The sequence below is a fragment of the Silene latifolia genome, chromosome 3 (genome assembly GCF_048544455.1).
Source record: "Silene latifolia isolate original U9 population chromosome 3, ASM4854445v1, whole genome shotgun sequence".
Lineage (NCBI taxonomy): Eukaryota > Viridiplantae > Streptophyta > Magnoliopsida > Caryophyllales > Caryophyllaceae > Silene > Silene latifolia.
The window spans coordinates 49652643-49678731 of record NC_133528.1 but is presented as its reverse complement, the minus strand read 5'-3'; the positions used below and the strand labels follow the sequence as shown (position 1 = coordinate 49678731).

Genomic DNA, 26089 nt, shown 5'->3' with positions numbered 1-26089 from the left:
GTCATCTTATATTCATATGATTGAGATTAACCATGCAAGTTTCGAACTTGGGTACTTGATACTGGTTGTGGTTCCCATCTGTGTAATCATTTGCAGGGCCTAAAGAAAATCATACCTCTCGAAAAAGGTGATGTGGACCTGCGAGTCGGGAATGGAGCACGAGTTGCTGCTGTCTCGAAGGGAACATATGTAACCCAACTCCCTAGTGGTTTTGAGTTATTTTTAAATAACTGTTACTATTTACCCAGTTTGTCTAAGAACATTATTTCTATTTCCGTACTTGCTAAAGACGGTTTTGCATTTTCAATAAAGGATAATAGCTGTATTTTCTCTTTCAATGAAATGATTTATGGCAAAGCAGTTTCCATGAATGGAATTTACATCTTAGATCAAACCACGGAAGTATTACACATGAATAATAAGAAATTAAAGGTTGTTGACAAAGATCAAACCTATCTATGGCATTGTCGAATGGGACACATAAATGAGAAACGCGTAAAGAAACTCGTCGATAATGGGACTATTCCCGCATTCGATTTTTCTACATATGGCACGTGTGAATCATGTCTCATTGGCAAAATGACTCGAATTTTCTTCAAGGGTGTTGGAATGCGCGCTAGTGACCTATTAGGACTCATACATACTGATGTTTGTGGACCTATGTCAATTACCGCTAGAGATGGCTATAGATATTTTATCACTTTCACGGACGATTTGAGTAGATACGGGTATGTCTACTTAATGAAGCATAAAAGTGAGTCCTTTGAGAAATTCAAGGAATACCAGAACAGGGTTGAGAACCAACTGGGTAGAAAGGTTAAAGCACTCCGTTCAGATCGGGGTGGCGAATATCTTTCAAATGAGTTTGATCAACACCTTAAAGACTGTGGAATCGTTCTACAGTTAACTCCACCTGGAACACCTCAATTAAATGGTGTGTCCGAACGGAGAAATCGATTCCTTACTTGATATGGTTCGATCAATGATGAGTCACACGATAGTGCCTGATTCATTATGGGGTTTTGCTCTTTTGTCAGCTGCTCTTATACTTAACCGAAGTCGGACTAAAGCTGTCGACAAGACTCCATATGAAATGTGGAAGGGAATAGTCCCTAACTTGTCCTTTATTCGGGTTTGGGGCTGCGAGGCTTATGTCAAGTGGAGACACGAGGATAAGCTCGGCCCACGATCGGTCAAAACATACTTTATAGGTTATCCAAAAGGAACATTTGGTCATTACTTCTATTCACCTACCGAACATCGAGTTTTTGTTGCAGCTAGTGCGACGTTCTTAGAGAAAGAATTTCTCGAGAACAAGACGAGTAATAGAACCTTCGAGCTGTCGGAGATTCCAGAACCAACAACCGAGTAACGGATGGAGGAAGTTGTTCCTCCAACTGATGACATGGTTAATATTCCGGAGGAACCTAGGAGGTCGGGTAGAGTCTCTCATCCTCCGGACAAATACATTGGTATGGTCGAGGAGAATGACGTTTTACTCCTAGAGAGTAATGAACCCGCTACCTATAAAGGTGCTATGGCCTGTTCCGACTCAAAGCTATGGCTCGAAGCCATTCAATCCGAGATGGACTCCATGTATGAGAATGACGTATGGGATCTATTTGATTTACCTAATAAGGTAAAACCTCTACAGTACAAATGGATTTACAAAATAAAGCGTTCTGTAGACGCGCAACCAGATACCTATAAGGCACGACTTGTGGCAAAAGGTTTCACTCAAGTTCACGGATTGCATTATGATGAAATTTTTGCACCTGTAGTCATGTTACGTTCCATTCGAATAATCTTAGCGATTGGCACATTTCATGATTATGAAATTTGGCAAATGGATGTGAAAACCGCCTTCTTAAACGGTTATTTGGAGGAAGAGTTGTACATGGTGCAACCCGAAGGTTTCATAGATCCTGAACATCCTAAAAAAGTATGCAAGCTTAAGTGTTCCATTTATGGACTTAAGCAAGCTTCTCGGAGTTGGAATCATCGTTTCGACCAGGTGATAAAAGAGTATGGTTTCACTCGATCGGTCGAGGAACCATGCTTATATATCAAGTCGAGTGGGAGCAAGATTGTATTCTTGGTATTGTATGTCGATGACATACTCTTGATTGGGAATGACATTCCTCTCCTATCTTCGGTTAAAGAATGGTTGAAGAACCATTTCCAGATGAAAGATCTGGGTGAGGCACAACGCATATTGGGAATCCGTACGTATCTACCGAGATAGATCATGACGGACGTTATCACTTAGTCAAGAGTCTTATTTAGATAAGATTCTTGATAAGTTCAGCATGACCAACTCCAAGAAGGGGAATCTTCCAATGACGTCTGGGATGCAGTTGAGCAAGTCTCAGTCACCCACGACGCCTGAAGGGGTTGAGCGCATGAGTCGTGTTCCTTATGATCAGTTATAGAATCAATCATATATGCCATGATATGCACACGTCCAGACGTGGCATATGCATTGAGTATGACGAGTCGGTACCAAAAGAATCCATGTACCTACGGAGGACTAAGGATTGGGTATTGACTTATGGAGGAGATACTAAGCTATGCGCAACCTTGATTCTGTTACGAGATGCTAGCTTCCAAACGGATCGAGATGATTAGAAATCTCGGTCTAGATTCGTTCTTACTCTTAATGGTGCTTGCGGTCACCGGAATAGTTCCAAACAAGAAAGTTGTAGCATTCTACTCTTGAGCCATTGAAGTATGATAAGCATGGAGGGCACGTTATTTCCATGAGAATTAAACGTGTTCCTGAGTTGTAATAGTTGATTATGAATTTGATATATTATCTTTTTCATATACTATTTATAACTTCATCGTATTAATATAATATTTTGTTTTTCATGTGGATTGTCGACAACTTTGAACGCCACAAAAAGTGAATCTGAATTACATTATATTTTGTTTTGGTCCGTAATCGCCTATAAGAGCCGATAACTCGGCTATTATATTGTGCGGTCGATTGATGGTGGGTTCAACGAGCCATAAGTCAAACTGTTGACTGATCGATCACAAATGCGAGATTATAACGATACCTCGTAGGACAAATTTTTGTGACAACGTAATGGAGTCCTAAATGTTTAAAAACATTCGGTGCCAGGTCGTGGATAGGACATCCATTGTGTTCCTAGAGTCGATTCTTTTGACTATCGACTGTCTCTTGAGATTAAGGCAGTTTTTGGGTGACTTTGGTTTCTTTCTCACGGTCTGCCGTAACTGGAGGCTAAGTAGAATTTTTCTGAGTCATTTCATACTGTGCTTACATCTGCAGGATTCGAGTTGAGGAAAATATCCAACCTTTATCAGGTATAGTTATTTCTCAGGGCCACTCGAGGAGTAGTAACTGAAATGCATGGCCATGCTCAAATGTTGATTCGTTTATCAGTTAAGTTACTCTCTAGTCGGGGAAACCACTATTGATAATGATCGCTTGTAAAATACGACCTTTGTGAATACGGATTTGCAAATTGTTTTACATTGAGTGGGAGAAATTTTAGGATATGAGAATCGGTTATCGCACATACACTTGTGAGGACAAGTGGGAGTTTGTTGGAGCTTGTGTCCTCCACAAATTAGTGTGATAACATTTGTAAATCTCTTACAGGTTCACAAGGGTATACTTCGTATTTTATCAGTTGATTAACGATTACCTAATAACGGTTGGCTTGCTAGAAAGTTTGACGTTATTATCATACAGATGGCGGTGATCAACTGGTCCCTAAAGGTCACACCTATAGGATGTGTTTGAGAGATGTGGTTATGGAAATGTAATCACATTGATGCCTTATATGACTAAACAGTTAGTCAATGTGTTGATGAGACAATTATTTAATGAAGATTAAATAATATTAGTTGAGACAATTAATCAATCAATTCGTAAATTGAATATAATAAGTTATATTAAATTAAATGTATGTAATGTTAGCTTGGACGAATTAATATGTTAATTCGTACTTAAATGTAATCAGTTATATTTAATCAACAAGATGAATGTGTCATAGTGGTAATAGTGAGGGTACTCAAACCAAGAGGTTGTGGGATCGATCCTCACTAGATGACAATTAATATTTAACACATTTTATACATTTTTTGAAACCGAAAATAAGGAATTAAAACTCCTTATTATCTCGGTATATGGGCCGAAATTAGGAGATGAGAAATCTCCCTATGGACTTCTCTTTTTAGGTTATAAGAAGAGGAGAAGGGAGAATTTTTCTGACCTAATATTCTTTTTCCAAATTCTTGCCTCCTCTCATCGGAAAAACACAAAAAACCTAAAATTAATCTGTTGATTTGGGGATCGATTCTAGTAAAAGAACAAGTGCATATCTCATATCATCTTGGGTGCAACTGATAGGAGAATATCATTGCGATATTGTTCATAGGCCATATAAGCTAGGACCGAAGGTTATTTCGTCATCTCTTTACCCCCTTTTGTTTATGCAATTTAATTTATAACATGCTTTCATCATGATAAATTCGTTATAGTCCTTAAATTTAAAGGGATGCATACAGATAAATCCCACAAGTTGACTAATGTGATTAGTATTGGTACGTAAACTATATGTGTAGCGGTACACATATATTTACGGAGTGATTTTGACGAATTTAATTGGATGTATTTAAGCATGATACGATGTTTAAATAAAATTTACACGTATTTGTGCGACAAATATAAGAACCAAAATGGACCCGTAAATGGGACATTAGACCGTGTAAATGAAGTGTAGTGGATGATTATACTTGTTGTTTCTTTTCCATAAGTCATCTTATGATCACTTGCATGTAATATAAGATTGGACAAAAATTAAAACAAGTGGACTCCCTCACTAGATACACTCCACCCGCCACTTCTCCACAATATACTCCATATTGTTTGTTCATTTTTGTAAGCTAGCTCATTTTTCCACTCATGCATGTGAACAAAAATTTGGTACATCTCTCTAAAAATAATAAGCATCATTTTACTAAGTTGTTAGTAAAACAAAAATTTAATACTAAGAAAGTTAGTATTATTAACATATTATCAAGGGTTAAATTTTACTAGTATCTAGTTAATACTTGTAAAATTATTTGGGTAAGTTCTTGGGTGCAACAAGAAGGAGATCTTCTCTTTGAAGATTTGTAAGGAGGATCATCCATTTGGTATAAGCTCAAGAACAAGCTAGTAAGATGAACTAGTTTGTGCCCATTTTACCATAAAATCAATGTAAGGAAATTGTTTTTCCTTAAACTTTCATTTTCATGCTTTTATATTGCATGCATGTTATATAGATCACTAAATGAACATATTATGAGATAATTTGTTTTTAATTAGAGAGTCTAATTTGGATCTATGATCTTTCATATTACTCCTTTAATAATTACTCCCATTCCAAGTGAGTCCTAAGAGTTAATAATTGTTAGTTAGGCTACTAATTTGATCAAGTAAGAGATAAAATGTGAGGTAAAAAGCGAGTAAAATAAGGTGTTATCAATGTGTATGATAAATAGGCTGAAATAGTTGTGATGGAGTATGTGGTAATATTGGTGCGTGTAAATAGTGTCGATGACCTGTGAAGATTTGTGTATTGTGGAAAGTGTGTATGGATGTGATAAGAATGGTAGAGGTACTAATAGTTGCATACGGATGTTGGATAATGTGATGATGATAACGAGTTGTGAGTCGAGTCTATATATGCGTTCTAATTGGTATAAGTTGGCAAGTAATGTTTGGGAATGCAATGCATGAATGTTGTTGTGTATTCTTGTGGTATGGCATAATTATGTTAGATATATGGTTGATGAATTAATGTGACATGTTTGAAATGTTGAGCAAACTTATGTAGTAAGTGGTAATTATGTTGCTAGATGGATACTTCAAATAAGTGTAAACATAAACCGGATAATCGAATTTGCATATGCGTAAGTAACCGTGGCATAACGTGTTAATCATATATATATATATATATATATATATATATATATATATATATATATATATATATATATATATATATATATATATATATATATATAGAATTAGGATCACATGAGTCCACCCTATCTTTTTGAGTCCGTGAGTCCATAATACAATATTACACGTTATATTAAACAATATCACAGCTTATACTCAAAAAACAAAATCATGATATTATTTTGTAATATAATATCACCCGTTATGCTACACAATATCACAGCTTACAGTATCACACGTTACACTAAATAATATCACAGTTGAAGAAAAAAGTTTTTGAAAAAAAAAAATTTGGAAAAAAAAAATCGTGATACTGTTTTGTAATACAATATCACACGTTATACTAAACAATATCACAGCTTACATAAAAAAAAAAAAAAAAAAAAAAAAAAAAAAAAAAACAACTTTTTCGAAAAAAAAAATTTGAAAAAAAAAATTTGAAAAAAAAAATTGAAAAAAAAAATTGAAAAAAAAATTTTGAAAAAAAAAATTCGTGATATTGTGTTGTATAGTGCATGATATTGTTTTATGGACTCATGGACTCAAATATATAGGTGGACTCACCGGATCTTGCCTATATATATATATATATATATATATATATATATATATATATAGTAATAAGATCAAGTGAGTCCACCTCTTACATTTGAGTCCATAAGTCCCATTATGGGCCATTGGATCTTGGAAATGGAGGGCTAAGATGAGAACCCAAAAATTAAGGTTAATACTCTAATTTTGCCATCTTCCTCTAATTTTCTCATTAACTACAATAATCCTCCTCATCTTTCATTCATCAATTCATTATCACATCTCCTTATTCTCTCTCTATATCTCACTTCTCCATATTCTCTCCAAAAAAACCAAGAAAAAAAAAACCCAAAAAACCAAACAAATAAAAAACCCAAAAAATCCAATTAAATCATTTACTCATCTTTTCCTCATTCACCATCCACCTACCACCACCCGCCTACCACCACAGTCGCCAACCGCCACCGCCACCACCACCACCGCCACCGCCACCGCCGCCGCCGCCCGACGTCTTTTTTTTTTTTTTTTTTTTTTTTTTTTTTTTTTTAAAAAAAAAACTTGATGTTTGGGTGTTCTTTTTATTTTCTTTGTTGTTTTTTTTTCTCCTTATATCGTCTTGCTATATAATATTGTTTTAAATTTGTGAGTTTTTTTAAATTTTAATCTTAGATCTACTAAAGTAGATCAATTTTCTATGACCCGTTTTTTTTTTTTCATTTTCGTTTTTTTTTTTTTTTTTCAATTTTGATGTTTTGGTCTTTTTTTTTTCGGTTATTGACATTCTTACAAATTATAGTGTGATTTTAGTACTAAATCTATTAGTTATGAAATCTCATTTTTTACTTTTTTCTTGTTGATATCACTTTGTTAATATCCGTTTTGTTATATATTTGCCAAATTTCGTATTTAAAATTTTGTCTTGGTATTGTGTGATTTAGGATCCATTAAACTTACTTGTTCGGTTAAAATTACACTTTTTTTCGTTAAAATTACACTTTTTTCCGATAAAATTACACTTTTTTCCGTTAAAATTACACTTTTTTTGGGTTAAAATCACAGTTTTTTCCTTGTTAAAAACACACTTTTTTCCGTTTAAATTACACTTTTTTGTGTTAAAATTACACTTTTTTTTCCGGTAAAAATTATAGTATTAAATCTATTAGTTATGAAATCTCATTTTTTACTTTTTTCTTGTTGATATCACTTTGTTAATATCCGTCTTGTTATATATATTTGCCAAATTTCGTATTTAAAATTTTCTTTTGGTATTGTGTGATTTAAGATCTATTAAAATTATTTTATCGGTTAAAATTACACTTTTTTCCGTTAAAATTACACTTTTTTCCGTTAAAATTACACTTTTTTTTTGTTAAAATCACAGTTTTTTCCTTGTTAAGATTACATTTTTTTCCGTTAAAATTACACTTTTTTCTGTTAAAATTACACTTTTTTCCTTTAAAATTACACTTGTCTTCATTAAAATTACATTTATCTCTACTAAGGTTATCTCCTCAATGACTAAAGTTACGCTTTTGGACTAAAGTTAGAACAATTTGGACTGAAGTTACACAAATTTGGACTAAAATTACACAATTTGGACTAAAATTACACATTTTGGACTAAAATTACACAATTTGGACTAAAGATACACAAATTTGGACTATAGTTATACATTTGGATTAAAATTACACTTTTATGGACTAAAATTACACTTCCGTGGACTAAAATTACACTTTTGTAGACTAAATTTATACATTTGTGGATTAAAGTTACACATTTGTAGACTAAAATTACACTTTTTTGTACTAAAATTACACTTTTGTGGACTAAAATTACACTCATAAAATGATAAAAGATGCACACACTATCAATTTACTAAGTTACACTTTAGTGGACAATGATTGGAATTGCACAATCTAAATGACTCAAAATAAATGAATTGTGTAACTTTAGTTATAATTGTGTAATTTTACTCTAAATTTAGTTGTAAATAGTGTATTATTAGTTCAAAATTATTCGTAAGTAGTGTATTTTCAATCCAAAAATGTATTTTTAGTCCAAAATTGTATAATTTTAGTCCAAATTTAGTTGTAAATATTGTATTCAATTTAGTCGTAAACTCCATTAGTTCGTCCAAATAGTCCAAATAGTCCAAATTAGTTAGTCCATATTGTCCAAAATGTCCAAATTAGTTAGTCCATATTGTCCAAATTGTCCAAATTAATTAGTCCAAATTGTCCAAATAGTCCAAATTGTCCAAATAGTCCAAATTAGTCTGTCTAACTTTAGTCCAAGAGTGTAACTTTAGTCATTAATAGAGATAAGTGTAATTTTAACAGGAAAAAGTGTAATTTTAACCGAAAAAAGTGTAATTTTAAAGTAGAAAGGTGTAATTTTAAAGGAAAAAAATGTAATTCCAACAAGAAAAAGTGTAATTTTAACAGGAAAAAGTGTAATTGTAACAGAATTGAGTGTAATTTTAACATAAAAAGTGTAATTGTAACAAACAAAGTGTAATTGTAAGAAGAAAAAGTGTAATTGTGACAGAGAAAGTGTAATTGTAACAAGAAATAGTGTAATTCCAACAAGAAAAAGTGTAATTTTAACATAAAAAGTGTAATTGTAACAAAAAAAAGTGTAATTGTAAGAAGAAAAAGTGTAATTGTGACAAGAAAAAGTGTAATTGCAACTAAAAAAATGTAATTTTAACAGGAAAAAGTGTAATTGTAACAAGAAAAAGTGTAATTGTAATAGAAAAAAGTGTAATTTTAACAGGAAAAAGTGTAATTATAACCGAAATAAGGGTAATTTTAACCTAAAAAGTGTAATTTTAACCAAAAAAAGTGTAATTTTAACCAAAAAAAGTGAAATTGTAACAAAAAAAAGTGTAATAATAAAAAACCGAAATAAAAAGTAGATGAAATAAATGAAAAAACCAACCGAAATCTTAAATACAACCGTTCACAAAACGGAATTGTTACTAAAAAAACGAAATCCGACACAACCAAACACCGAATTCAAATTATATAAACCATAGAAACTCCAAAACAAAAACAAAAAATTGAAAGCAAAAAAAAAAAAAAAAAAAAAAAAAGCAGTGAGCAAAATTCAACCGACAAAATTCCAAGTCTAATAAACACCAGTACACTATGACACTATGACACTATGACACTAAAGAAAACAAATGCAACTGACAAAATTCCTCGCATCATTAAGCAAAGTCCAACATAGATTAAAGGCAACCAAACACCACAAATACAATAAACAACAGTACACTGTGACGATCCCGATTGCCAAAAAGGGCTAACAATATACTCTCCATCTCAATCATTTGTTCGCCTTGTTTATTTTATGGGTATTTGATTCAAAGATAAACAAATGATAAACAAAGGGGAAAAAAAAATACTGAAAAAACCGAGATCCAAAATGAAACAACCAACAACAATAAATATCAAATCAGAAAAAGAAAAATAAATAGGAAACAAGATCTCAAAAAAAAAAGAAAAAAAGAAAAATAAAGACGACAAGGTGTGCGCGCGGATCCGGGCGTTTTGGTGGGGTGGCCGGAGGTAGTCTTTGCGGCGTGCGTGCGGCGGCCGTGGGGTGTGTGGTGACGGTGGGTGGTGACAGGAGGCAGAGGAAGGAGGAAGTATAGGGATAAGCGGAGTGGTAGGTGGCGGTCGGTGGTGGTGGGTGAGGAAGTTTGGTTTGATTTATTTGGTTTTTTTGGTGGTGGTGGTTTTTGGGTTTTTTTTTGGTTTTTGGTTTTTTTTTGTTTGATGAGAGAATGTGAGAATGTGAGATATAGAGAGATATGAGGGGTTTGTGATAATGATTTAATGAGGGATGAATGATGATTAGGGAGGAATTTAATTGAGTTGAGTAGCTAATTAGAGGAGATTGGTTTATAGCCATCCATTGAGATGTAATCTCATCCCTTCATCCCCTTCATCCAAGAGTCCTTATAAGGACTTAGGGACTCAATTGATGGAAGGGACTTAGAAGAACTTATCACTATATATATATATATATATATATATATATATATATATATATATATATATATATATATATAGAATTAGGATCACATGAGTCCACCTTATCTTTTTGAGTCCGTGAGTCCATGATACAATATCACACGTTATACTACACAATATCACAGTTTACAGTTTCACACGTTATACTAAACAATATCACAACTGAAAAAAAAAAGTTTTAGAAAAAAAAAATCGAAAAAAAAATCGTGATATTGTTTTGTAATACAATATCACACGTTATACTAAACAATATCAGCATACATTAAAAAAAAAAAATTTTTTTAAAAAAAAAAAAACTTTTTCGAAAAGAAAAATTTGAAAAAAAAAATCGTGATATTATTTTGTAATACAATATCACACGTTATACTAAACAATATCACAGCTTAAAAAAAAAAAAAAAACTTTTTCGGGGAAAAAAAAAGAAATTGGGAAAAAAAAATTGAAAAAAAAAATTTTCGATAAAAATTTTTTTTTTTTCTAAAAAAAAAAAAAAAAAACTTTTTCGGAAAAAAAAAATTTGAAAAAAAAAATTCGAAAAGAAAATTGAAAAAAAAAATCGTGATATTGTTTTGTATAGTGCGTGATATTGTTTTATGGACTCATGGACTCAAATATATAGGTGGACTCATATATATATATATAGAGGCAAGATCCGGTGAGTCCATCTATATATTTGAGTCCCATGAGTCCACTTATGTATCACGCACTACACATAACAATATCACGAATATTTTTTTTTCAATTTTTTTTTAAAAATTTTTTTTTTCGAACTTTTTTTTTTCAAATTTTTTTTTTTTTTTTTTTTAGTGTAAGTTGTACAATATCACAGATTACACGAAACAATATCACAAGATTCACAACTTACACTATGCAATATCACGAATCTTGTTTCTAATGTAGTTAAGGAAAGCAACTCAAGAAGGCTTAATCAGGCCATTGGCTCACTCGACTTGTTGGCTTTATGGGAAATGTGAGTTTAGTTAGCTTTATGGACCCAGAATTTGGTGTTTTCTGACTGTTTTAGACTTGTGATCTCGGTTAAACTCACTGACAAAATCAAATACCAAGTACTCCGTAAGTAACATCTGCAACCCTCCATGTGTACTACCACTAGTTTTGAGGTATCTTTTGATAATGGAGTAATTTCTTCACCAAATAATCCATACTTTTCTGCTTGCTTCTAATAATGTATGGTCACAGACTCACAGTTACGAACGATAACATTGGAAGTAGTAGTACTGCAATACACCCACCCATTATTATTTAGTACTGGTAACAATCCGTATGTCGTATGATATGATTGTCCTATTAATAACCATGATTGTGTCACTTGGCGTAAAGCATTAGCTATGTCGTCCTTGTGTACTCTCCAGGCGCTATCAATAAGCTGTTTAGTTGGGGTTTCAAACAAGTTACGAGTGCAGTACAATACAAGCTAAGGAGATTTGCAATCTACTGGACTAATTCCGTCACTCCAATACAAGCTAAGGAGATCTAGATTTGCTAAACAATATCATAGCTTACAAGAAGTGTGAGATTAGTTAGCTTTATGGAAAATGTCACTGGAAGCCATTTGTTCATTTTCTCATTAATAAAGAAGGGAATTGATGAAATCATCGAATAAGTTGCAAGATCTTTTAGTGTACATTAGTAATTTCAGAATAGGGATTGTAGTTTTAGTGTACTGTATTATTTTTATATGTATTTTTTTAATAGGAGTCATGTTTTTTACGTAGTTAAAATAATATTTTGTGGTGTGATATTGTATAGTATAACCCGTGATATTGTTTAGTACAACCAGTGGTATTGTTTATTGTAAGGTGTGATATTGTTTTGTATAACTTGTGATAATTTTTTTTTTTTTTTTTTTTTTTAAAAAAAATTCTTAAAAAAAATCGTGATATTTTTGTGTAGAGCGTGTGATACATAAGTGGACTCACGGGACTCAAAAAGATAGGGTAGACTCATGTGATCCTAATTCTATATATATATATATATATATATATATATATATATATATATATATATATATATATATATATATATATATATATATATATATATATATATATATAAGCCGGATCCTGAGGCACCTCATTATGGCGAGGCGGCCGGTCTCACCAAATTCCTCATTATGGCGAGGCAAGATCCGGTGAGTCCACCTATATATTTGAGTCCATGAGTCCATAAAACAATATCACGCACTATACAAAACAATATCACGAATTTTTTTTTTCAAATTTTTTTTTTCAAATTTTTTTTTTCGAATTTTTTTTTCAATTTTTTTTTTCGATTTTTTTTTTTTTTTTCAAATTTTTTTTTTTTCAAATTTTTTTCCGAAAAAGTAGTTTTTTTTTTTTTTTTTTTTGAATCTCATACCTATTTTGTGAATCTCATACCTTATTCAGTGAATCTTTAAGGCTTGTTTTGTGAAACTTGATCATCATAATTGGTTAAAATCACTTATTTCGCTCTTTTCTTTATTAGGTGAATCTCAGACTTTGTTTTGTGAATCTCAGACCTTGTTCAGTGAATCTTAGAACTTGTTTTGTGAAACTTGGTCATCATAAGTGGTTAAAATCACGTTTTTTCCTCTTTTCCTTATTTTGTGAATCTCATACCTTAGTCAGTGAATCTCAAGACTTGTTTTGTGAAACTTGATCATCATAAGTGGTTAAAAATCACCTATTTTGCCCTTTTCTTTATTAGGTGAATCTCAGACTTTGTTTTGTGAATCTCAGACCTTGTTCGGTGAATCTTAGAGCTTATTTTGTGAAACATGGTCATCATAAGTGGTTAAAATCACGTTTTTTGCTCTTTTCCTTATTTGGTGAATCTCAGACCTTATTTTGTGAATCTCATACTTTATTCAGTGAATCTTAAGGTTTGTTTTGTGAAACTTGATCATCATAAGGGGTTAAAATCACCTATTTTGCTCTTTTCTTTATTAGGTGAATCTCAGACTTTGTTTTGTGAATCTCAGACCTTGTTCAGTGAATCTTAGAGCTTGTTTTGTGAAACTTGGTCATCATAAGTGGTCAAAATCACGTTTCTTGCTCTTTTCCTTATTTGGTGAATCTCAAGCCTTATTTTGTGAATCCCATACCTTATTCAGTGAATCTTAAGGCTTGTTTTGTGAAACTTGATCATCATAAGTGGTTAAAATCATCTATTTTGCTCTTTTCTTTATTAGGTGAATCTGAGACTTTGTTTTGTGAATCTCAGAGCTTGTTCAGTGAATCGTAGAGCTTGTTTTGTGAAACTTGGTCATCATAAGTGGTTAAAATCACGTTTTTTTGCACATCTGAGTACGGATTTCGCTAACTCATCCTCAATGTTAATGTATTTAAGTTTAATACACTAAATTCTTAAATTAACTAGGCTATATGAGATTCGAACTCATACCTTTGTGCAAGATTTGCACATTGCTCTCCCATTTGAGCTAATAGCCTTTAAGATATACGAGTACATAACAAAGATTAAATAAGGGGAACCTTAAACTAATACTCCGTAGCTAACAAAGATATACGAGTACATATAGTATGTTCATCAGATGGCTGGAATTAGTGAGCTAGTACCAAATTGGTAGCCAACATGCCTTAATAGTTGGAAAACAAATATTAGGTGGTTGTTTGAAAAAGCGAGTTATAAGGTAATAGTTTGCTACTTTTTTCGTTTAAATTAGCTTAATTAGAAGCAAATTAAATCAACAACAAATACAGAACTAACTGAACATCGAAAAACTGAACATAATCGAAATCGAATCGCATAAACTATCAATCAGCTACGTCAATGCATCATCCTAGTCAACTTCTGGAAAATCAAGAATATGCAAATTCACTAGAACATCAAAAACTATGCTGATAGTGCAAAAAAAGAAGAAATCGATTTCGATTATATCAGTGCTTATTACAGTTTCGAATGTCAAAAACTATGCTGATAGTTTTTTGTATCAGGGCTTATTACAGTTTCGAATGTCAGTAGATAATGCCTTAATTTTCAGTTGACATAGCATTTGACAAGCACAATGCTGAATCAAATACCTTAGGTAAACCGTTTTTGCCTAGTTTGGTTTAGAGTTTTCTACCAGAGCAGATTTGCAACTTATTAACATGAATAGTAGCAATCATTGCTGTAAGAAACGTAATTCAGAAGATGTTGAATCTTACCGCAGCTGAACCGGATTTTTCACTTTTAGAAGCCTTAGATATTTGCTGTTTGGCTTGGCTTGTTACAGCAGCAGCAACTTCAATGTTAGAACTTATATCATCTGCAATAACCTCAACACTTAAATGGAAGGGCAGCAGTTGATTCCAACCATACAATAACCTCAACACACAGAAGTGAAACAGTCATAAATACGACGTTTCCTTTTCATCCAAGTACACACCGCGATAATTATCAAGCAACAAGATCAAGGTGGTAACCAGCTCACACAGAAGAGAAACCAAAATACAGCTCAAAGAATTATCGCATCACAATTAAAGATTTGGTAACACCACTATTCCAGACTTACCCAGTGCATGGTGGCCCCATGCTGGATTTTGAACATTTGGTAACACCTCTGTGATCATAAATTCTCCTGCATAATAGAATACATATATAAACCATTTGAAATACTTGTACATTATTGAAGTTTACCGAAGAAAGAGAGACTTGATTTGCAAACATACCTGTGAAACCTCTTTGCCTTTTTTACGAACGATGAATACGATGATGTATTTCGTTGAGTTGGGGTCTAATCTTTGGTGGGATATATGTAGTCCCTCTTTTTTCACGATTTCCAGGTACCTAAGACAAGAGTAAGATGACATGACACGGTAGATATTACATAACGAGACACCCGGAAGAATTCAGGTTTCAATCAATTAAACCCCAACTCTAACATTATCAAGTACCAAGATACAGATTTTCCCGCCCTCCTATCTTTTTTGGTCGCCATTTTTTGTCATTATTTTTACCGGTCACACGACGGTTTGATTCTTGACTCATGTTGGCCAACCCCAAACTAGGATTAAGGCCCTATTGTTATTATTTTCTCAAAAGCAAGCAAAACTCGAGCAAGATTTTGCTATTAATCCATAGTTCCATACCGAGAGACGGTCTTGACTTACACAATAGCTCTTGAAAAATGAAAACATGAAAAATGGATGTACATGTCTTTAATAAACATAACAAGCATAATGTTGACAAAACTTCATATATTCACCACAAAACCTCTTAACCGATTCAAGTGTTATGCAATTCGGTTCCCGAAATATATGGAAACAAAAGTGTACGGAAACAATAGAACTAACATACCTCCCGGGATCGAAGTTGTCCACGCCTAAATCTTCATCCCACAGAAAAATATAGTCATAGATGGAAACAACATCTGGATGTAGAAACCGTTTTGCAAACCACCTGAAAAATAATTGAAAGAGGATAGGGTAAGTGGACTAAGCACCAAACCTCCAACACCAACTCATAAGTATGGTCAATCATATGTTAGCACAAACAAATCCACGTGCACTGAAGAAATATCTTTTTGCACGAAAAAATAAACAAATGAATTGTTCAACGATAAGATTATTGATGAATATATGACTGCAAAATGTGGCAGAAACCATTTAGGCTAAAGGTTTACCATTTCGTTTGGTTACGGCGATTATATGAATGGCCTTGTTACTCCAATCCAGATCCCACCATCCGTTCATTTCACCATCATAATGAAACAGCACTATAGTAAAATTTTCTGCAAGAAACTGAAACGAAAAATAAAAATAAAAAAAAATAGTAAGATAAGAACAATAGCAAAAATATATACACACAAAGAGCATGTTTAAAAGTATATATACCTTCTGAACTATAACGTCAACATTTTCTTTTTGTTTGATACCAGCAGCAATAGCAAGCAAGTTGTTACTACTGGAAACTTCAAGCTAGGAAATCAAACAAACATAAAATTAGTAGCAAGACATATAGGTGGATAAAGTGTCATGTACCGAAACATGTTCCAGGAGTAGCAGTTATCCATATGACATAAGAATCAGATGAACATTATTGATTAGTGACAACAGAACTTTGATGAAATAGAATTTAATATATAATGGACCGTATGTCTATGACAAACAGATGGTAAGTAACAAACAATAGGATTCTAACCTTCGCCGTAGAACGGGACCATAAGGGTTTTAGCTCTAAGTCTGATCTAGCCTGTATGATGCCTTGAGGTAAACCATCCAACTCAAACATTGCCGAATCCTAGATTCCAAACACAAAGCCAAGAAATATTAGCATGAATTTGGAAAAAGCAGGGTCAAATAGCACTCGTGCACTAAGAAAAGATCGGTACTTAAATTAATATATACTCGTATATACATAAATGAATACATATGTACACCGATATATATACCCGGGGAAAACGAGTACTATTTGAAAAATGTAAATGGGCACATCGGCCATCATATTCTTCAAGGAAAGATCCAAAAATTACCTCTCGTTGTCAAGGGTCGCTTTCTAGCATCTATCCGAAAAACAAAAAAAATATCAAATGGATTTGAACATTGAGAGAACTAATGACCTAACCGCCTAAGCCACATGAAAAATCTATTATCGAAATTTCATTTAGATGATTAATAAAAACACTAAACGAACATAATGACAGGCATATCCTCCAAAAAAAATCATGGATAAAAAGAAAAGCAAGTTCGCAACTTATGCGTCACCTCTCACCATTATTCAAATGAGTAAATAGCCATGCGCGGCATTTAGAAGCCGTAAGAAGCTATGTTAAACACAGTCGGAATTATCAAATAGGGTACATGTCCAAGCATCGGGCTCAGCTTTTTATAAAAAAGATCACATATTTTCGGTCAAAATGATGTGTCCTAGTATCATACTCATGTATCGGGTATGAATATATATAGAGCAGAAGTAACATAAGTGACAAGGAGAGACTACATCCAAAATGGTCATGCAGGTAAAGAAGAGGCGATTATAACAAATCAAATGTAACAATGAAATAAGTCACCAAACCTCTGTCTGTTGATACTTTGGTAGTGGTGACTCAGTACACAATAACCAACATCGCTATTAACACAACTGCCATGAATGTAAATTTTCTCATCCGGAGTCCATGAGCTCCATGTGGTCCCTACAACACAATGGATGTCACATATTCGGAATCAGTATGCAATTTACTTCATAAGTTCCCGCTTCGACAGTCCTTAAAAGTGAAGTTGTAGTCAACTACGTCAAACTTACCCCATCTGAAAGGGTACTCTTCTTTCTAGACAACCATCTCCATGATTTGAATGTCTTCATAGACATTCAGCCTAAGCTATCTGCTTCTCATAACAAACTGTATCAAAGAATCAAAGAAAAAAATAACTTTTTTTTGTATTTTGAGAGAGAATAAGTTATTATCTAGCAAATATACAACACTTCAAATGCACCTTTTTTTTTTTAATTTCTATCGGAGATAATATGAATACAAAGGTGTGCTGGCGAATCAATGAGTCTTGTATGAGACAGCCTCGTATGTGAGGCCAACCTAAATCTTTGTGAATCCCTCATTTAACTATGAAACACGTTCTAAAGAAACGGCAACAGCAAAAGTCAGAGTAAGAGGTATATGTTCACAAACCTAGGCATTATGATAAGCATTTCATAATGAGTGTTTCGTCAAAAACCTAGGTTACATAAAATCGATCATAACTAACCGTGAACAATAACACTGAAACTTAAACTGCGGGCGTAATCGAGCAGAATAGAAACGCAAAGAAATCGATGAAGTCAAGTGAACGAAAATAGTAAAACAAGAGCAAAACTCAGTAATTAAACTAATTAAATAAGATTCTAACCAAAATTTAATAGATTAAGCAACAAAAAATCGAAATCTAGTAAAGAAAAGGAAAGAAACATACGAGAAGCGAAGAAATCGATCAAAACCAGCATAAACATTAGCGAGAATCACTAACTAAATGAGTTGATAGAAGATTGAACAAATTAAATAAGTTGATCGAAGTTTGATTGAAGCGGAATGAAATCGAATGAAAATTAGGGGATCAAAATTACCTAGATCCGAAAAGAAATTAGGATGATGATGACGATCAAGATCTGAGTAGTAAAATGGAGATCGAAATGCGAGTGAACGGCGAAGACGAAATTTGAAGAACACGAGTTGAAGAAGGAGAGAAAGAAAGAGAGAATGCAACTGTGCGAGTGAAGGATGTCGAGTAAATGAGTGAAATGGAAAGGACGAAATGTGTGTTTGATGGGGGTTTTGTTTGGGGACACGTGGCATCATCTAAGACATCCGTATTTTTTTAATCGACGGTTTAGAAGGTGTTCACCGCCAATTCCACCCTAAGAAAGGTCTCTCACATTATTCAATCTCTATATATATATATATATATATATATATATATATATATATGCGGGATCTCGTGAGTTTGGTTCTTACGGTGAGTTGTGAGTTTAAAAAATCTGAACCATTGAATAAATATAAATACACGGCTGATATTCAACCCTTAAACAAAACAAAAATCACGTTTCCCTAAAACTCTCCCTCCCTCCATAAACCCAACTCTCTGTCAAAAAAAAAATCCCAAAAAAAACTTCACATCTCAACTATGGCGTCCTCAACCAAAGACAAAGCCAATAATTCATTGAAATCTTCGCCTTCATCCACCTCCTTGTACGTTTCCGACAACCACAAAAATAAGTTAGGAATTAACTTTTAATTCAACGATGAAAACGACAATCACACTCGAAGTCGATCTGTCCGACAACGACGGCGAAGCAGACGACATCACCGACATACAGTTCGAGCTCGAACTGTTCGACAACAATGGCGATTCCTCCGCTTTATCCTCCTCTTCCTTTATCGTCGTCGTCTCCTTCTCAGTACCAGATGAGGACGGCGAGTGCGGTGGAGAGAACGCCATCTCCGGCAACGGTGTCGACGCTAATTGTTATATTTAAGAACATTCTCTGGCGACCAGATCGGTGCACCACATGTATCCATTCGAAAATCAATTTATACAGGTGAGGCATTAGATTACCGGCTATTTTTGAATTTAGGGAAATTGATTAGGGAATTCCATGATTTGGGGGAATTAATCGGAAATTAGGGTTTGTTGATTGAGGTGAAGATTGATGAATTTAGGGAAATTGATTAGGGAATTCCATGATTTTAATCAAATTTCTGGTCCGTCACTTGGTGCAGTGTTTATGGAAGATAGAGGAAGTTAGACGAAGTGGTTAAGATTTTTGATATGGTACAGAACTTGGGTGTTCCTATGGACGAGAAAGCATATACTAATCTGATAAGAATATATGGGAAATCTGGTGTGTAGTATGCTTATTTTTAACATTTGTATCTTGAATAGGAAATGTGATCTCATTAAACATGTCGACACCTTTGCAGGAAAGGTTGAGGAAGCGTCTGCATTTTATCAGAATTTATTATTTCACCTGGAACATGGGTTGCTAAATCAATTGAGAGTCTTGATTTGCCAGTCCCTGTTGCGCCCATTACAATCACCACCTTTTTTTGATTCTGAAAGTTTATGGAGCTTGTAATCGCCCCTGGAAAACTAAGGAGAGCTTGTGCTTGTTTCCACATGGAGAATGTGCGATTCATTTTGTGCAAATAGTGCTTGCAAGTTGCCAATTATAGCTTATTGAGTTGTAGTATATTGTACTCCCTCCTATTCATTTTAACCTTCCCCTTTTAAAAGGGCACGCAAATTAAGGGTAGGATTATTTTATTGTAAAGTATTGTGGTGGTGTAAGGTAATTGGAGAGATGGAAGGTATTATTGTGGGGTAAGATGATTAAAATAAGTATTGTTGTGGGGTAAGGTGATTAAAATAAGATAAAGTATGAGTATTGTGGGGTAAGGTGATTAAAATAAGTATAAAACTTTACTAAATAAGGAAAAGGGGAGAGTTATATGAATAGATGAAAAAGGAAAGGGGGAAGGTTAAAATGAATAGGAGGGAGTAATAGCTAGTCTTGCTATAGACGGTTATATCCGTCTATAGCTAAATACGGGTCAAATAGCTTGAAAGTGGTAATATTTTTGGCCCCCACGATCCCACTTGTTACTAATGTGGTATTGTATTTGGTCCGTTTTTAGTTATAAACGGATATGTGCCGTCTATAATGAGATTTTGTGATATTGTAATATAAGAGAGAGTGTTTTTTTTTGAAGATGAGATGTTCAGTTGTGAAGAGTGAATGTGTCAGGCTCAAACGCTCATAGATCAATATTAGCAACCGGGATAGATGATGAAGCACCGCCACCATTATGGTTTTTTTCCAGGCGGAAAGGAGTAGACTAAATTGTGGTTTTTTTTCAACTGCTATAGTGCTTTTGTTTCTTTCTCCAGGCGGAAAGGAGTAGACTAAAGTTAACGCTTATAGATTTTGTACTGGGGACAAATCAAAAGCATAACAACCCGATTTAAAGCCTCGAAGGCAGCAGAAAAGTCTCTTAATAAGACTCTAGCTGCTCTTAAGTCTTCCTCGTACAACCTAATTAAAGCGCATTTTTTTTCCTCGCTTATTTTCACCTTATTTCGATTGATTCATTCTATTCGATTCGATTCAATTCGATTCGATTCATTCAATTCGATTCGATTGATTCATCCATTCGATTCATTCGATTCGATTCACTCATTCATTCGATTCAATTTCAAATTTCACCACTCCATTAAATTAAATTTCATTTCGATTTTACTAATTTAAATAATAGTTATTATTAATTTTGTTAACAATAATACTATTTTTTTAATATTAATATTATTTTTTATTATTATAATTATAATTAATAATATTGTTAATAATTTATTTATTTATTTATTATTATTACTATTATTATTATTATTATTATGATGATGATGATGATGAATATTATTATTAAAATGAATAATAATGTTATTAATGTTAATGTTAATGTTAATGTTGTTGTTGTTGTTGTTGTTGTTGTTGTTGTTGTTGTTGTTGTTGTTGTTGTTGTTGTTGTTATTATTATTATTATTATTATTATTATTATTATTGTCGTTGTTATTATAATTATTATTGGTATTATTATTATTAAAATTCATAACATTTATTGGTATTATTATTAAAATTCATAACATTTATTATTAATATTATTAATGAGGCACACCGAACCGACTTGACTCACTTGCCAATAGGGGGTCTTACAAGTCAACACGCTTGCCAACATGGTTACAAATTAGCTTGGTACCCTACGAATCACAAATCGTTAAAAGCGAATTCTATCAAGTTGATTCATCGAAAATACATGTAACACATTTTCTATAAGCGATTCGCGAATCGGTAAGGCGTATTCATAGCGAATATGGTAACCGTGCTTGCCAAACCATCATTTGAGGTACACATAAAACCTTTAAATATCTCACTATTCACCAATCAATGGTAACAACTTCTCACCAACAACTTCCTCTCTCTAGAAGTAAGACTAATCGAGCTACTACAAGAGGGCAGAGAGACTTTAGTTTCAAGCAATGTCCCGACTAACCACCATTACCATAAGACATCAGAGAAGGACCTTTTGCATACCCTCTGAGGCCTTTGTTACGCGTGAAAGATCCATCCGAAGAGAGCAAGCATAGGCTCGAGATACCATATGAGAGTAGAGCGTTGACTCAACCTGAATTCGAGCAACGCTTACTTGAGTGTTTTTATTCTAAACAATTATTTTACTAATATCATTATTAATATGACCTTATTATTTATTATTGTTATTAAAAATATTCTTAGTAGAAAAATACTATTTTTTCATTATTATAATTTATGATTATTCATATATAATATTATAATTTTTTTCTTATAAATATTAATTTTAGTATTACTATTATACTATGAATATTAATATATTATAGTTGATAATAACAATAATATTGAATACTAATATTATTATTAATATGATTATTTCATTTAATTACTCAATTGACTTTATTCGATTCGATTCGATTCGACTCAACTCTATTCGATTCGATTCACTCCATTCGATTCAGATTATTTCGATTCGATTCGATTCGGCTCAATTGATTCGATTCCACTCTATTCAATTGATTCACTCTAAAAAGCCAGAAAGAACAGGGCCTAAGTGCTCTTAACTCTTCATAATTAAGTGATACTCACTAATACTGTTGGGAAATATGTCCTCAACAATAGTGCGATCACATGATTTAAATATCATTATTAAATCTCATTTCAAGAATGCGGAAGGGATGATACATTACATATATAGTCAACTGGTCCACACATATCGGTAATGATTGGCTGGCTAGAGTTTGACATTACTGTCGTGCGACGGTGGTGATCAGTTGATCCCTTGAGGTCACACCTAAAGGACGATTCCCTTAATTAAAAAGGTTAATTAATTGTATACCGTCTGATTAATTAATTCCTTAAAAATTGAACAAATTCAATTTGTGAGAGAGAATATTGATATCTTATTGTAATGGGATTAAATAAGATTTATTTTAGTAAATAAAATGTTTTATTACTAAAATTGTTTATTGTTTGAGAAACAATAAAGATAAGAATGAATGGTTGATTATAATTACAAGACATTGTGAATTATAATTATATGACCCATTTTATTTACGTGATCAAGTATCACTAGTCAATTTGTTGAAAGTAACTTAATTAATTCATAAAATGATATTTATGTGATAAATATGCATTAAATTAATTAATAACATGTATCATACTACATGTGACATATTGTGTGACAAATGACAAATTGACAAAATAAAATGGTAGTCCATTTTAAGTATATGGACCGAAAATGGAGGGTGTGTTAGTGGGTTTTGGTTGTTTTATCTTATTTGATAAAATAAACATAATGATGCCTACCTACTACTAGTCTTACACCTCTTACACACCTACTATTTTTGAGAAGAGTAAAAGGAAAAGAAATGATGCCAATTTTGGCTCTTCCAACCGTGACACTCCCTCTCTATTGTGGGTTGTTGGTTATTTTATTTTCCTTACACACATTCATATGATGATATAATTCATTCTTACAAAAACATGCAAAAAGGTTCATGCTTTTCTCTCTTCTCTCTCTTTAATCTTCATCAAAAAGATGAGATTTTAATCCAAATTTGTTCAAAAGATTACTAAAATTACCAAAGTAATATATGAGTATTAGTAATCAAATTTAAGGTAAACCACAATATAAACATCTAGTACATGTTAGTTTGTGGGATTAAGGGATTGTCTTGGGTGCTACTAATTGGAGAATCTCTACTTTGGGATTTTTGTATGTTCATCCATTATTGGAAAGCTCAAGAACAAGAGAGAAAGGTGATCTCTCTTGTGCCCATAAACCGAAAATCCATATGTAAGAATAATGCTTCTTCCTTATTTTGTTTTAAAGTTTGCATGCATAAGATCAACCTTTAATTTTATGACAAATTAAATTATAACATATATGAGTATGTTTATGTATATAGATCTACATTTCTTTCAATCGGTATCAAGAGCCACGGTTGTTTGCATGCAAATCGGTTAAAAGTTTTTCCGAGTTATAAGAATAACATATAAAACTTGCAAAATTTGTGTTATTATGAGATATCACGAAATTAATCCATGCATGTTAATATTTCTGGTCCTAAAATATTTTAGGATATTTTGGTTAATTTTACGGATTTTTATTGTTCATATTATACAATAATGGCATTCAAATATGATTTTATGAGTAAAAATGTCATTTTCGGTCTAAAATTAGCTATACTTTGAATTTTCCAGTGATTTTTGGATATGTTGTCACATATATTATTTTGAGATAACCTGTAAATTTTCATAATTTTTGGACTTGTTATGCTCGAAAAATGGATTTTTCATCATTAAATTCGGATTTAAGTGAAAAATAGGTTAATATGAGTTAAATTTCGAATCTGGTCATAGAAATTTAATATGTTGTCACATGCACATTTACAAGATGTGTGTAAAATAATTGTCTATAAAGAAGTCTTTTTGCATGATTTATGGATTTTTGAAGAAAAATAGCATAAATAGTGACATTATTAGTGAAAAATTAATAAAACATAATCTATGGCTTAGGAAAAACGTTTAATGTTGCTTTTTATTATCTTTTTCAGATCTAAAATTGAAAAGTTAATGTATATAATTTTTCCATGTTTTTATGATTATTTTAGTTAAAACCGATAAACCGCAACATTGTTGTTCCGGAAAAATTTCGAAATTTTTAACCTAAGATTTTGAACATTATGAGTGTCATGGTATTTTTCCATAATGTTCATGAGTTTAAATTTCAAATTTTGAATTTATTTGAAATTTTGTGATTTATTTGAAGTTTATAGCTTATTTTTGTAATTTTTAGTCCATTAATGAACAATTTTATAAATACGGGTTAATTATGGTCAAATTATTAGTGAAGACTAAATTTTGAGTCCTAAGAGGTTAGGGTAATTAACTTATGCATAAATATGAATTTATGTAATTTTTGTGATTGTAAAATGTTGAAATCACGCAAATCCGTAAAAACCGAGTAATATACGATATTGGCTAATTAAAGGCGATTTAGCATAAAATTGAGCATGTTCATACATATTATAATGCTGCATTTTCTTTATGATTGTCATAATTTTAATTTATGTAATTTTTGAATTATGTAATTTTACTTAGTATGGCCTTAGATTTTAATTGGTATTTCCCGAAATGTATGGGAATATCGATTCGGTTGTAATTTTATTGTGATCTCGTATCACCGTTTTGTAATTTAATAGATTTATTTTATTTTAGTTACATATGTATAATAGGAAATTATGTAATTTATTATGTAATTTTATTCATTCCGGAGTTCCCAAAGACGGATTTCTTCAAGAATGGCGATACATAAAGACGGTGTTACCTCGAGATGCGTGCCACAACCGAAGTTCAAGGGACCAATGGAGTTGGTTTCCGAATATGTAATAGTTAAATAGTTTTTCTATTTTAGGAAAGGCCATACTAGGATTTATTTATCTTTATGCTTGCATTTTATTTTATGTCACATGCATCGCTAAATCGCCATAACTAAAACATGCATCCTTATTTTATCGAGTTTATCGACCGTGTCAATTAGAATTATCGTAGTTCACCGCTTTAGTTCACTTAAAACGTGATAGATAATAAATTGACATGACCTCTCGCTAAAAGAATTAATTGAGACATAGCCTTACCAAATAGTAGAAACCATGAAAACCTATTTCGCGAGGGAGTGCACTCGGCCCTACCGGGGTACAAACCTTGTTACGTAGGGGAAGTGGGTGATGAGTGTTAATCCACCGAGTTCATGTTAATGAGGGTTTCATCGGCCATACCGTGCCCAAGTTGATGTGGATTTGGATCATGGACACATTTATTCGAAATTTGGATTGAGCTCAACGGAAGTATTCGCGACCGTAGTTGCATGTGTTCCGGCTCTGAGATAAATATTAGAGTAATTTTATCGACCAAGAGTTCTAAAAGTAGAATCGATTAAAGCGTTAATCCACCGAGTTAT

At 32.6% G+C, this 26089-nt stretch overlaps 1 long non-coding RNA gene and 1 pseudogene across 1 annotated transcript; one reads left to right on the top strand and one right to left on the bottom strand.

Annotated features, from left to right (window-relative positions):
- Positions 1-15063: 15063 nt before the first annotated feature.
- Positions 15064-16790, bottom strand: LOC141646079 (uncharacterized; annotated as a pseudogene).
- Positions 16791-18976: 2186 nt separating this feature from the next.
- LOC141647627 (uncharacterized) lies at positions 18977-20751 on the top strand. The gene is made up of 2 exons (XR_012545781.1): positions 18977-19884; positions 19964-20751. It is a non-coding gene; the product is annotated as an uncharacterized LOC141647627 (long non-coding RNA).
- Positions 20752-26089: the final 5338 nt, after the last annotated feature.